The sequence below is a fragment of the Daucus carota genome, chromosome 6 (genome assembly GCF_001625215.2).
Source record: "Daucus carota subsp. sativus chromosome 6, DH1 v3.0, whole genome shotgun sequence".
NCBI lineage: Eukaryota > Viridiplantae > Streptophyta > Magnoliopsida > Apiales > Apiaceae > Daucus > Daucus carota.
The window spans coordinates 17574880-17587821 of NC_030386.2; the positions used below are offsets into that span (position 1 = coordinate 17574880).

The window sequence follows — 12942 nt, forward strand, 5'->3', positions numbered from 1 at the left end:
TAATGTTTAAAGGTAAGGCGTTTATCGTGATAATAGTATCATTATATTTAATCAAATCTCTATAAACATCTTCTTTCAAGAAAGAGTCATCATAGAGAACATCCACACAGGCATCATCACGACTATGGATTTTGTTCAAAGATTTGCTGCAATTCTCAGGATTTTTTAATTTTACAGTTCAGCTTCTTCTGGTTTAGAATACTCAAACAAACAGAAGATATAAAGCAATACGAAGTATGATCTATTTTCTTATATAAGTTATGGAGCCTTAAAGTATTCCCTACCATGTACTAATTATAACTTGAGCAATTTATTCCTGAAGGAAGGATCAGAAGGGAAGAAAATGACATAAATTAATGGATACTGAACCGAAGTGCTTGTGTGTTTACTATATATGTAATTCCTGTGTGTTTGATAGTTACAACAGATACTTGATATAATTATATATTGCTAATAAACATTTACTTCACAGAAATAGTTATTACACTGAATATTTACGTTATGTAGTTTACAAAATATAGAGACCTCGTAGTGTCTATGGTATGTTTGCCACAACTTCTGCTATCCTACAATTTGGCTTGCTCTTGAAGTTGTTCCTGTTTATAACGGAGACAAATAAAGGATAAGATTCATGTTTGAATTTTGAATAACTGGAATGTTTAAAAATAAAAAACATAGCTGCAAAGCACTAGAATGTTAATGAAAACTTTACCTGTAGTAAAGTCATAGTTTTTGGATAGGATACTATCATAACAGGACTAAATAGTGTGGGCAGAGAACTAAGAACAACCAGCATAACTTACGACTTTAAGTAGCATCATACTAGTACAAGGACAACCAGCCTCTTAAAATATCTACATTATATTATGCATGTCAATTGTGACTAACAGAATATACATCTGTAATGTGTTGGTGATAATAGTTTCTAATTATATCACATCTTCAGTCATAATTAATATGATGAATTAAATATTTACCCAACAAAAATATTTCCAGCATCATGCATGTGAGAATAGTAAATTCAAGCCCAATGCAATATTATAGATTAATTTTGCTAAGCTAGAGCTAACCAAATCGGAGAATCAATTCGTGAACTCGGGTAGGTAGTTGGCCTACTATCTCATTGATGTCTTCAAACTTGGATTATGAGACTTTTTTTTATAAACATTCATGTATGATGATTATAATCCGGAAATTAACAATTCATCAAGAAATAAATGAAACTACTGACCTCGGTGATAAACAAGGCGTGAAATCCATATGGAACTCTCCGTGGTAACTCAACAACTGCAACGGGATCAGGTGACATTGTTTTTGCATCAATTATATTTGCTGTTGATTTTCTGCACAAGTAGAGAAAGAAAAGGGTGGACATACTATGACATATGAGGAATTAGATCTGGCTAGGTTGTAAACGAACCAAGCTGAATTCTAGAGTGCTCATGTTCAGGTTTCTTAAAAATTATTGAACTTGGAAGAACCAAAAACTTATTTGAGTTCGGCTTATTAGGAATAAAATCCACTCTGTACTTGTGAACATGTCACGATAAGCATATTATAATATATTACAAAACAAAACTACAACTTTATAAATTAACTACCTAAGTTTTAGTTCTGACATTATACTAACTATTTTGATTGTGTAAAATATTATGTCATAGTTCAATTAACAAATAAGCTTTTCTCTGGATTAATATATATGATTTACATAATAACTTAATCATCACGAACTTTCAAACTAAACTCTTTTGTGATCAAGTTTTTTTATGAAACCTTAGAAATGTGCTCAATTTAAGTCCATTTATAAATCAAGCGAAGTGTGAATTAAAAGTATTCCGACAAAAGTTACCAATAACAAAAATAAAATTTACCTAACATATATAGTAGATCAGTTTGTGATAAAAACTTAAATAAAAATTTAACCGATATAATTTCAATATGAATAAAAGTAGTCAGTTACCCAGTGTTCTCATCATGTAAGAAATGAATCAAGTAGCCATCATCTTCTTCATAAGTAATGCCTGACTGGCGAGGGACAAAGATAGCCTCTGAACCGAATCTACCAACTCCGAGATCAAAGATACCTTGTACATTTCCCCCAACTTCCAGCTTTCTTTTTCCAATCTCTGGTTCTATGTGCATATCAAATTTGACAATCCCAGTGACCTTCCAAATGTTGTCCAGTATAGTTGCGTACACATAACGTTGTTTCCTAAATTGATCAGAACAATCTAAGTTGCAGTGTGATGCTTACAAAATGAATATTATAATTAAAATGAAAAAGCCTTACAATTCGTTGTTAAAATTATTGAGCTTCTCTTTCATACTCCCACTAATCATATCTAAGTCTAGGTTCTCAAGGCGACAAGTGATCAAGACAACTTCATCTCCTTCCTAGCTCCCAGGCATTGGCTGGTAAAAAAGTGTCGGAATTAATCACCTTAACAATCAATAAAAGTAATGCACACGGAAAATCATTCCCCTCAGTACTAACATATATTCTTCCTCACCATGGGTTATCCATTATGAGGTAAGTTTATGTTAATATATTACAAAATATCATAAAACATATTAGTTATATATTTCTTTTTCTGGTAAATCACAAAAAATCCAAATAAACCAGCATGAAGAGGGAAAAAAACGAGTTGAGTTTTATATACAGAACATCGTCTACAACAACATGATGTTCAAAATACTTCAGAAAACATTTACCATCCATCTCATTATACAAGCATACTCCCACTACAAACACCATGCAAAAATTTATAATATGTGAGTGTGATATTAGACAAAAAATAAAGAACTTCAAGATCAATCAAGAACTTGGTGCCTCACCATTATGAAATATAAAGCAATTTGGGAGCTCAAACCATTTAATCAACTGCTCATTCTTTGCGTACCGTGGAAGGACACCAAATCGGGCCTTTTTAGTTGTATCAAAGTTGAATACTAGCTTATTTTCCTTGACCATTTCCTAAACATTATAATCCTTGGTAAGTCAACCTCAATTGCTCAACACATTAGTGAAATTGAATCAGCATCATATTCTATACTTTATGCCTTATGGTTTATAGATTTCACTAAGGTAAAATATCATATACTTGATGATTTTTAGACATAATCCATTATTATCACACACCAATTGCAGATAATAGACTAAAAAGAGTCATTTACCTTCGGTTTAAAGTATAAGGGAAGGTCCATTATAATTGCATAATTTTCAGTGATGGCAAAGTCATGCATCATTATAGGGTATGCTAATGTTATGGGAACTGGATCACTCATAACACCATCCTTGGAAATCACTCTGTATGTTGCATACGGAGGTGTCTGTGAATAGCCAAAGGTAAACATTTCACCTGCAAGCAATTACATTATAATTAAACAAGTAGTCCAAAAAAAATCTATGACAATATTTGGGACTGTGGCTTTACCGGTATATGGGTCGATCTTTGGATGGGCAGTGAATGAATGTTTAAGCCTTTTGTCATAGTCCAACAATCCAAAGGTTTGTAGATCTCCATCTTCCAACACTTTAATGGCATCTATAGATTGAAAATAGTGGGAGATTCACGTTTTGCATTCCAATAAAAATATAATGAATTGTTAGCAATACAGTAAAGTGAGATTGAAAAATAACAAAGCTAAACCAATGCGTTGACATCTTACACAATGAATTATTTCCTAAATTGACAATGTAATCTGAGTTATTCAAAAAAAATAAATATTTTCATACAACAGTCAATACTCCTTCTTACAAGAGAATACATGAATCTGAGGGTTCTTTTTTGTTCAGTTCGAGTGTGGAGATTGGGAGGTTTAAGAAAGTAACACTATATTTCTTAGACACATATGGTTCAATTTTTCTTGTGATTTCGAGATTACCCGACAACATGTGAACGGAAGTGATTGATCATATCATAACTATTTCAGATCTATTACTATAATGAAAACCTCTAGTGTAGTAATAAAATGGAAATAATATATATAAAAAGGGCATACAGAATCGATGTCATTACAAATAATGAAAAAAGAATAAAAAATTGTGCACACAGGCTTTATAATGGAAATCAGAAACTCCCTAAAATTATATAATTACTTGAGTAGAATTTATATATACTTCAAATAAATTAAGCATAAAATGAGCTTACATGGTATATCATCTTCTTGAAGAGCCAAGAGTTTTCCATGATGATATATCATAGCGGTGTTAGCTGCGAGATAGTAAATAAATAGTTGCTTAAGCTCCTCCCATTTGTTTCCCCAAAAATCATGACATGATATAGAACGTATAAAGATTAATTTGTTCGATAATCATTATAATAATCGAACAACAAATAGCCTATGGATCAGAATACTGACCACCTTACCTGTTCCATGTCCATATGACATGTCTAGTACTTTCAACTTTCCTCTGAGCATTTGAATCTTGACCATAAGTAATCCAAATAGTCCCTTGAGATCTCCTATCTGCAAAGGTATGTTTTATGCACATCAAGATGAGTATTATAAAGAGTTCTAAATAAACTAAGTGAACAGATATTCGATAGAAGGCCATTCCTGGAATTTTATATCTCCAAAAACCTTTAGGTGTTGAATGTGATCTTATTACTCTTTTAGCACTTCCCTTAAAACAAGGCCAATTATGGGATTAAAGACATGTCTTCAGATCAAAGAGCGGACCACTAAGAGTCTATGAGCACAACTTCAGTGTAGAAAATGAGAGCAATAGTGGATCCGAAACTTGTAAGCGACCACACAATCACTCAGAATGCCTGAACTCTGTTACCATGTTAGTGACCAACTCCCCCAAAATCTTAAGTTTTTTGGGAGAGTGATTATTTGAATCATATACATTTTCAACATAATAATATTTTGTCTCACTCTTATCTATCATCGATCAACTCGCTTAGCAATTTATTTCACAAAAAATCTATATAATATAAACAAAAAAAGGTGTGGAGATTAGTAGACATTGACTTCTGTTGCTTAGATGTTACCTTCACGAACTTAGCACCACCAAATGTATCTTCTTGCTTTAGACGAGATGTCCTCACGTAACGAGAAACGTAACTAGCTTTCCCATCTTTAATGCGTAATCCATGAATCATGCTGCAAACAATGAAGGACAATGCACCATAAACTAGTTTTCCAACCATTTGCCTTCCATTCTCTTGGATATAATATATCACCTCATCGATGAATTTGATTCAAAAAAACTAATAATATAAAGTTATACTCTAGCCACAACTCACATAGCACACAGCCAAGTGATTAGTATTGTTTCGACAAAGCTTTTCTTGAGTCTCATAAATACTCCAAAGCAACTTCGGGCTAGCACCTACTCTTGACTATATATATATACATAACTCAAAGATTGCATTTAAATTCTTAAAGTAGCTGTAAATCACTTCTATATGGTGATAAAGTTTGGATAGTGCTGAAATAATCCTGGATTTTAAAAGTAAGATCCCTTTCTCATATGCACTCATGGAAAAAATTATCAATTTTTATTTGAAAAAGGAAACTCACCCATCTCCATCAAACCTGCACAGTAAAAAAATGACAATAAGTATCAACTTGAGTCATTCAAAATGACATAATCAGTAACATACAACTTATGTATTACGATAATATTAATATATAAGAACCATAATACAAGACCTACATCACTGAAACATATGCATAAAAAAGAATATATGAGCAAAACTACTTATCATCCATGTTAACAGAGCACATCACAAGGGTGAACTTTGCAGATTTAATACAAATAATTTTTTTTTTTAAGAAGAAGGATGTACCAATGATAGTCAGCAACAGGAAGGAATTTTGGATTTGGACCAACCCTGAAAAACTCACCATTAAGACACTCCTGAAATAATTTTATTGTTATTAGATTTAACTAAGATAAGTGCTATACAACTTTCAAACACTTATGCATGCTTCATAATTTTAATAAGTGTCCAATTCTATAGACACTTTTAAATTCAACATAATAGCAACACAATGAAGAGGCCATTATATATATATATATATATATATATATATATAAATCATGCCAGAAATTAAAATCAATTTTGGTCATCAAAAATTAAAACATCAACCAAACATCAGCCTGGATGTCATAAATGACTAAACAAGTGAAATTATTCAAAAGTTCCAAATTATAGTTTTCCTGTGAATAAGAAACAAGGAGATAATTGATCATTAGTTGCCTAAACCAAAACAAGTAATATATTGATTAAAATATGGGTAACTGCACAGACCTACAAATCCATACAAATAAGATGCATCATAGAACCTGAAAATAAAATATGATATTTAAATGATTCACTAGAATACCAATAAAAATCACTAACAATGTAAAAAAAGTATGACTAGTTAATATATAAATGAGTGACACCTAAATCACCAACAATACAAGAATGGTTCTACTTGCCAATATATAATTGAGCTAAACCTGAGCTTGTGTACCAAAAGTGTCGACTTGTAAACTTGCAAGCCTAAATAATGTGTAATTTTTATAAATAATTAGTTAAGTTACAAAAATATCATTTTATGTTATACGTTTAAGAGTATAAGGCTAATTCATTTATTTTTAAACAGCTTAACTGAAACTCCAAACAAGCCTATCGATCTATCTCAATTGAACTTGAATCACATCTTACATGATATTTAATATTCAAAATTGTATTTAATCTTAGTCGTGAGAGAGGTCCGAGCTTAAATTTATGGCAAGATAAAACTCGAACTCGAGATGTAAATATTTCATAGAGCTCCAACATATGGTGGATAAGTCTATATTGACTTGAACAACACGTCACACCTAATTATGAATAATAATATATTTCAAAGAAGTACAAGCTAATTAAATACACAAAACTCGCTAATACAGAAGTAAGTTTTATGGCACAATTTGAACAGATGTCACAATTTTATCAGAATTCACTACAAGTACATATATTATTCGCCAGTTCCAACTTTGCCATCGGTTTGAAACACTAGCCTGAACTGATACACATACATACACATATACATACTTCATTTTTAAGATCCTAGCGTCAAGCTTGAATTTTTAATTATTAGGCAGGTACCTCGTCACATTTTGAGTTCACAAGTGCACAATACTTCAATTGAATTGAATATTAACTCGACAAACTCTCACAACCATAGCGTTGACACCTTATTATTTAACCGGAGGGCGCTAGAAAAAGAGTTTAATAGGATCATTCTTCGACATGCAGCGAAGTTTAAGTCAGATCTTCGAGGACAAGTTTTACGGTTCACTATAAAACATACAGTATAGTCTATTAACCAGTTTGACTCATTTATGATATCAATCTTAAGACGAATCGAGTTTAAATCAAGTTAACGGGAGATGACCGATAATAGGAAGACCAGAAGCAGAAGTCTCATTAACAGGAGCAAAATTACCGTTATCGATGAATTCAGCCAGTGTATCCGAAGGAAAGTATTCTGCGTAGATTTAAATGAAGTTTTATCTTTAGAAAGAGCTGATTAGAATGGTTGACCTTGGTCCTTTCAAGCACGGTAATTCTAGTGCAGTGAAAATTCTTGAAGCTGATAACGCTCACCACAGTAGAACATATGATAAAGTGAAAAAGAGCAATGAAGAGATGACGCATTATAGTCCAACTGCCAGTTGTATATAGGACATATATTTTGCTTATTTAGATTTTGCTGTGGCTATCAAGTTGGTTTGTTCTTTTTCTATATTATATATTTTTTATTACTTAGGTGAGAATTTTTTTTTGTGGATATAGTAATGTTTACTTGCAATTTCTTTTCTTCTTTTTTTGCAGTATCAGATATGCCTACATATATAGGTTATCTAGATTGAAGTTGAACAGTGGCCTGACAAAATCTTATGAGAGCTTTACAAAGACCAATCATCTAATTGGCTCGTCAAACTCCACTTTGAGATTTGAAGATGGTTTGGCATTATAGAAATTTAAACATTTAGATTCATGTTCAAAGAATTTTTGTTGTATATAACAATGCTACTTGTGTAATAACTGTAGTGATTTTAATTATTGTATGAGATACAAGTGTAATATTTTACATTAGTTGGACTATTTTCTTTTAGTATTTGAGTTCTTATTTTGTTAATGTGATAAATGCTTGTAATATATTTATTATTTGTTATGGTTTATATGTGGTTGTGGTTTGTTATACATAATATCTGATTAAAGTCTTTTTGAGGTGTATTGTGTATGTAAGACAACAAGTTATGGTTATCAATAAAATGAAAAAAAATATATATATTTTTAAAAAAAATTCTATACACGTCGGCATTCTTGTTAACCGACGCAATAGGTCTATACATACAGCGTCTGCATTTTTGGTAACCGACACTTATTCTTATACCTATAGCGTCGGGAGTTTAAGTAACCAACGCTTATGCCTATACCTATAGTGTCGATGTTTCAAGTAACCAACACTTATGCTCATACCAATAGCGTCAGTGTTTCAAGTAACCGACGCTTATGCATATACCTGTAGTGTCGGCATTTCAGATAATCGACGCTTATGACTATTTTAAGTATCGCCTAAATAACTGACGCAACAAGTCCATACCTTTAGTGTCGCCTATATATACTACGCCACTTGACCGACGCTAAAAGTATATTTTAACCGACACCATAAGCCTTTTATGTACTAGTGTACATTGATCGTAGAAGGGGTGTAATTCTATACTCACAATAAATTTGTGCGAGTTCAAATGAAAAATGTCATAATGGAGTCAAGGTTGACAATCGACTTGACATATTTACGTGTAAAATAGATCGACTTGGCAACAATTGCGCAAAACCGGCTGAAATACCAAATTTTTTGACTTTTAAGCCTAAATGATTTTAGTTTCTCTTACTAAATTACTTATATATTGAGACAAATTTGGTTTATTTTTTTCCCCATATTAATCAGATTTATGAAAACATTTATGTGTTTACCTTGTTTAAACTTGATTTAAATCTCAGCTGTCAGTGAGAATCTGTATTCTTCGCCTCCCTCCTCCATCTTCCGTTGTTTCTAGCTGATAATCTCTTCAAAGGTAGAACTCTCTTGTTTGTGCATCTCTCTTCCAAAATATGTATATAACATGATTTGATCTCTTTTGCTCTCTTATTCACACTTTCAATTCCGATCCATCTGATTTGCGTTTTCAACCGATTCAAATATTGGGATATCGATCTACTCACCGACTTATGCAAGGACATCTTTAAAGGACGGATCATATTTGAAAATGACTCATTTTGTGTGAGTATACTCCACAAAATTAAGGTGTATTTTTTCTAATTCACAATCTTACTTGTTTATATGATCTGTTGATAATTTAGATATGTGCATCTAATCTTAATATTGTTATTCATAAAATAGATCTTGTGCATTTTGATATTGCTTGCATAAGATTGAATTATATGCAACCTCAACCAGATATAGGTTTTTGATTTAATGTTAACATGTTGTATTTTCGAGATGATGGTGGTCTAACGGTGTTTTGCGATGGAGGTTTGCGGCTGTAATATTTTTGACAAAAATTATGACATAATTCATGATTTCAGTTTTGTAGAAATTGTATTTAGTTTTCGGTTTTTAATTGTCTGCATTTAATGTTTTAATGATTTTGGTTGTAACAGAGGGAATATGTATTATGCGATATTTCCTTAAATAGGGATCGACTCATTTATATATATTTTTTAAATTTAGATATCAACCTTTTTAGTAATTGTTATATTCTCATTATTGATTGATGTTTTACTTAAATTTTCTAAGGACTTTATATAAAAAATTTAATTTTCTTATTTAAAATTTCCTTTATCACTTTAAAGTTGATTTTTTTGTATATATGAAAATTATTTGAATTTTTTTGAAATTGTCTTGATTGTCATTTAATGAGTTAGTACGTTAATTGTGCCTCTATTGATGGCTAATTTTGTACCATTTATGGGTGGCCATGATTGATGGCATATTTTGGGCTTGTAAGAGGCCTTTATGTGCCACTTTGTTGGCTTGTTAATAATTGTTATTTTTATATTATATTTTCGGTATATTATCTTTTTCGTTAGTGTCTCACCAAAGATCCATCTTTGGTTGGGACTTTATTTAATTTCCTTTTTCACTAGTTGAATGATAATCACATGATGTTAATTATTATTAGTTATTGGATATATTATCCTTTATTTTTTAATAATATATATATATAATCAGTTATATATATATAGACTTATATTCTTCTTGTTTCCTTTGTTTATATTTTCAGGATGCTTGGAAGAAGACGGATTTTTCTTTTCGGACATTAAAGTTTTATTATCTAAATTTCCCCGGTCATCTTGCATGTCCGATGGTTAGATGATAAGCTTTCTTGAATGAAAGAATTATCACGGTGAATTGCCGGATCATATTTGTTGAGATTCATTCTCATTATCAAAAAAAAAAAAAAAAACTTGATTTAAATCTGGTAACTTTTGTGGAGACGGAGGTTAGAGCTTAAATTTATGACAAGGTAAATTAAGATATTTAACTTGATATATTCTAAAAGGTAGATAGAATAAGGTCTTGTTTGACATTGTTATTCCGCACTAAAATTTAAGTTGTTATTAAAGAAAATGAGATAACTTGCTAGTTTTTTAATGGATATCAAAAAGAATTGTTGACGGAGTTTGATAATCAACAAAAATGAGGTTCATCGTCGCAACAACAATTTATTATGGTGGTTGATTGACAGAATATCTGTCAAAGTATGGTGGTTGTGTATTTATGGGTGTTTGAGACCAAAATGATTGTAGGTTGTTTCCTTTCTCTCAACATTTTGATCCATTCAATGTGCCTACATATCCTGTGTTTATTGGGGTCAACCCATACGTAGTTCTTGGAGGCCAAAAACTTAAGTTGAATAGAAGTAGGTTTCATGTGGATGAGTACATATATAGCTAAGGCGATGGCCCATGGCTTGGACGAGTCTTTTAGAGTCTTCAGAGTCTTCAAAGTCTTTAGAGTCTTCTGATGAGCCCACTCCATCAAAGCCTAGCCTTAAATCCTAATAACTCGCTCCAAATCTAAATAATCATGAATTCGGCATCACATAACACTAACCGCTACTTTTTGTATCTTGGAAGTGGACTCATGATATAGCCACGGTCATCACGGATGAGTCCTTACTCACGGTGAGGATAACCAGCTAGAGTATAGGGCAAGTTCTTCCCCTAAACTGCCGAGATATATGATCATCTCTACCCCAGTGAGGATAACCCACCAGAATGCAGGATTAAGATATGAGATCAGTCTTTAAACTATTTCGGAGGGACTTCAATAAATGTCATGATCACCTCAAACCCTTGTACGAGGATAACTCGACACAATATAAGATTCAGGGTTATAGATCATGGCCGGATGGGCTCCGGAAAACATGATTTTCATGTTATCCCCAGGATGGGTCTTTAATATTATTCCTCAGAGGGGTCTTCAATATCTCCATGTATAGGTCTTCATATGTCCATACTTGATCACATTTATCCCAAATATAAAGGACTCTTCTATGTTTGACCCTTCACTAAACAATTTTGGTTGAAGAGTCTCTTTAAAAACCGCACTTTTAGTACACGTCTTCTTCATATACCACAATCTCTTTAAAAACCGCATTTCTAGTGGGCGCGTCTTCTTCATACAAAGTACCACATCTTCCATGCCCCTTCTTACTTGTAGTGTCCATTCCTTACTCACAGAGGTTGAGACCTTCCTAAAGCATATAAGAGGCGCGTCCTCAAACCAATAGGCTGAACTCCCTTAATTTCTTTTCAAGGCATTTCAACAAAGTCATGGTCCATTTCTGGCATATACAACCCAATATGACTAGCCTATTTTTGCGCTAGAATAATACTACTAGCTTTTTTATTTTCATTCAGAGGGAAAATATCTTGCCTATCTTTTATTTCATGGATGTAAACTTTGTATTGGTAATTATTTCTAAAAGATAAGATTTTGAATATATATCACAAAAAACTTATATTTTTAGTCTCTTAAATTCCATTCTACTTATATTACTAATATTATAGATATTTATAAACAGTTCACAAAGATAATAATTTTGAATTATTCTTAACATACACTACTTTAGGGGGGGAGGAAATGTTTTTAACTATACTTTCCGTTAAAATATCAAATATCACCACAAACATTATATATCAACGTACACATATCGGAGAAATTATTTAATAGTCGCTGAATTGAGTCTGAGTTTCCAGCTTAAATTCATGAGAACAACATGAACGAAAATTATTACCGGAAGATGACCGACAACCGGAAGATCAGAAGCAGGAGGAGTCTCATCAACAGGAGCAAAGTTACCGGAAAGCCAGTGATGAGGCACAGAGGAGTCATACATATACTTTACAATCAAACTCTCAATCCAATCAATAGCTTTTGATGTTATTCCTTCGCTTGGCTTTGGATTCACCACTACAACATCTTCAATTCTACCCACTTTGTTTTTCTCTTGTTTTGTTATTCCCATTTTTAGTGTGTAAATAATGAGTGTTTTGAAGATGGTATTGGTGGGTGTTCTTTTATCTGTTTGGTTGATAATAATTTGCCGGCCACGTTGATGTTTCTTTGATCACAATTATGTACGTATTTGTTCGTGAACAAAACAAGAACTACATATCAGCATCTCCCATGAGTATCTTGTACACATGCGTAATCCAAATATGAGTATCTTTACCTTTGAAGAAAGAGTCATCACAGACAATATTCACACAGGTATCTTCGCGCCTGTGGATTTTGTTCAGCGATTTGCTGCAATTCTCAGACTTTTGAAATGCTGCAGTTTAGCTCGTTCTTGAAGTTGTGCTTGTTTACAACACAGACAAACAGAAGATATAAATCAATATGAACTGGTCTCCGATACAAGTTATGGAGCCTTAA

General features: G+C 32.3%; 1 pseudogene; it reads right to left on the reverse strand.

Annotated features, from left to right (window-relative positions):
- Positions 1-431: 431 nt before the first annotated feature.
- LOC108227428 (carotenoid 9,10(9',10')-cleavage dioxygenase 1-like) lies at positions 432-12884 on the reverse strand (annotated as a pseudogene).
- Positions 12885-12942: the final 58 nt, after the last annotated feature.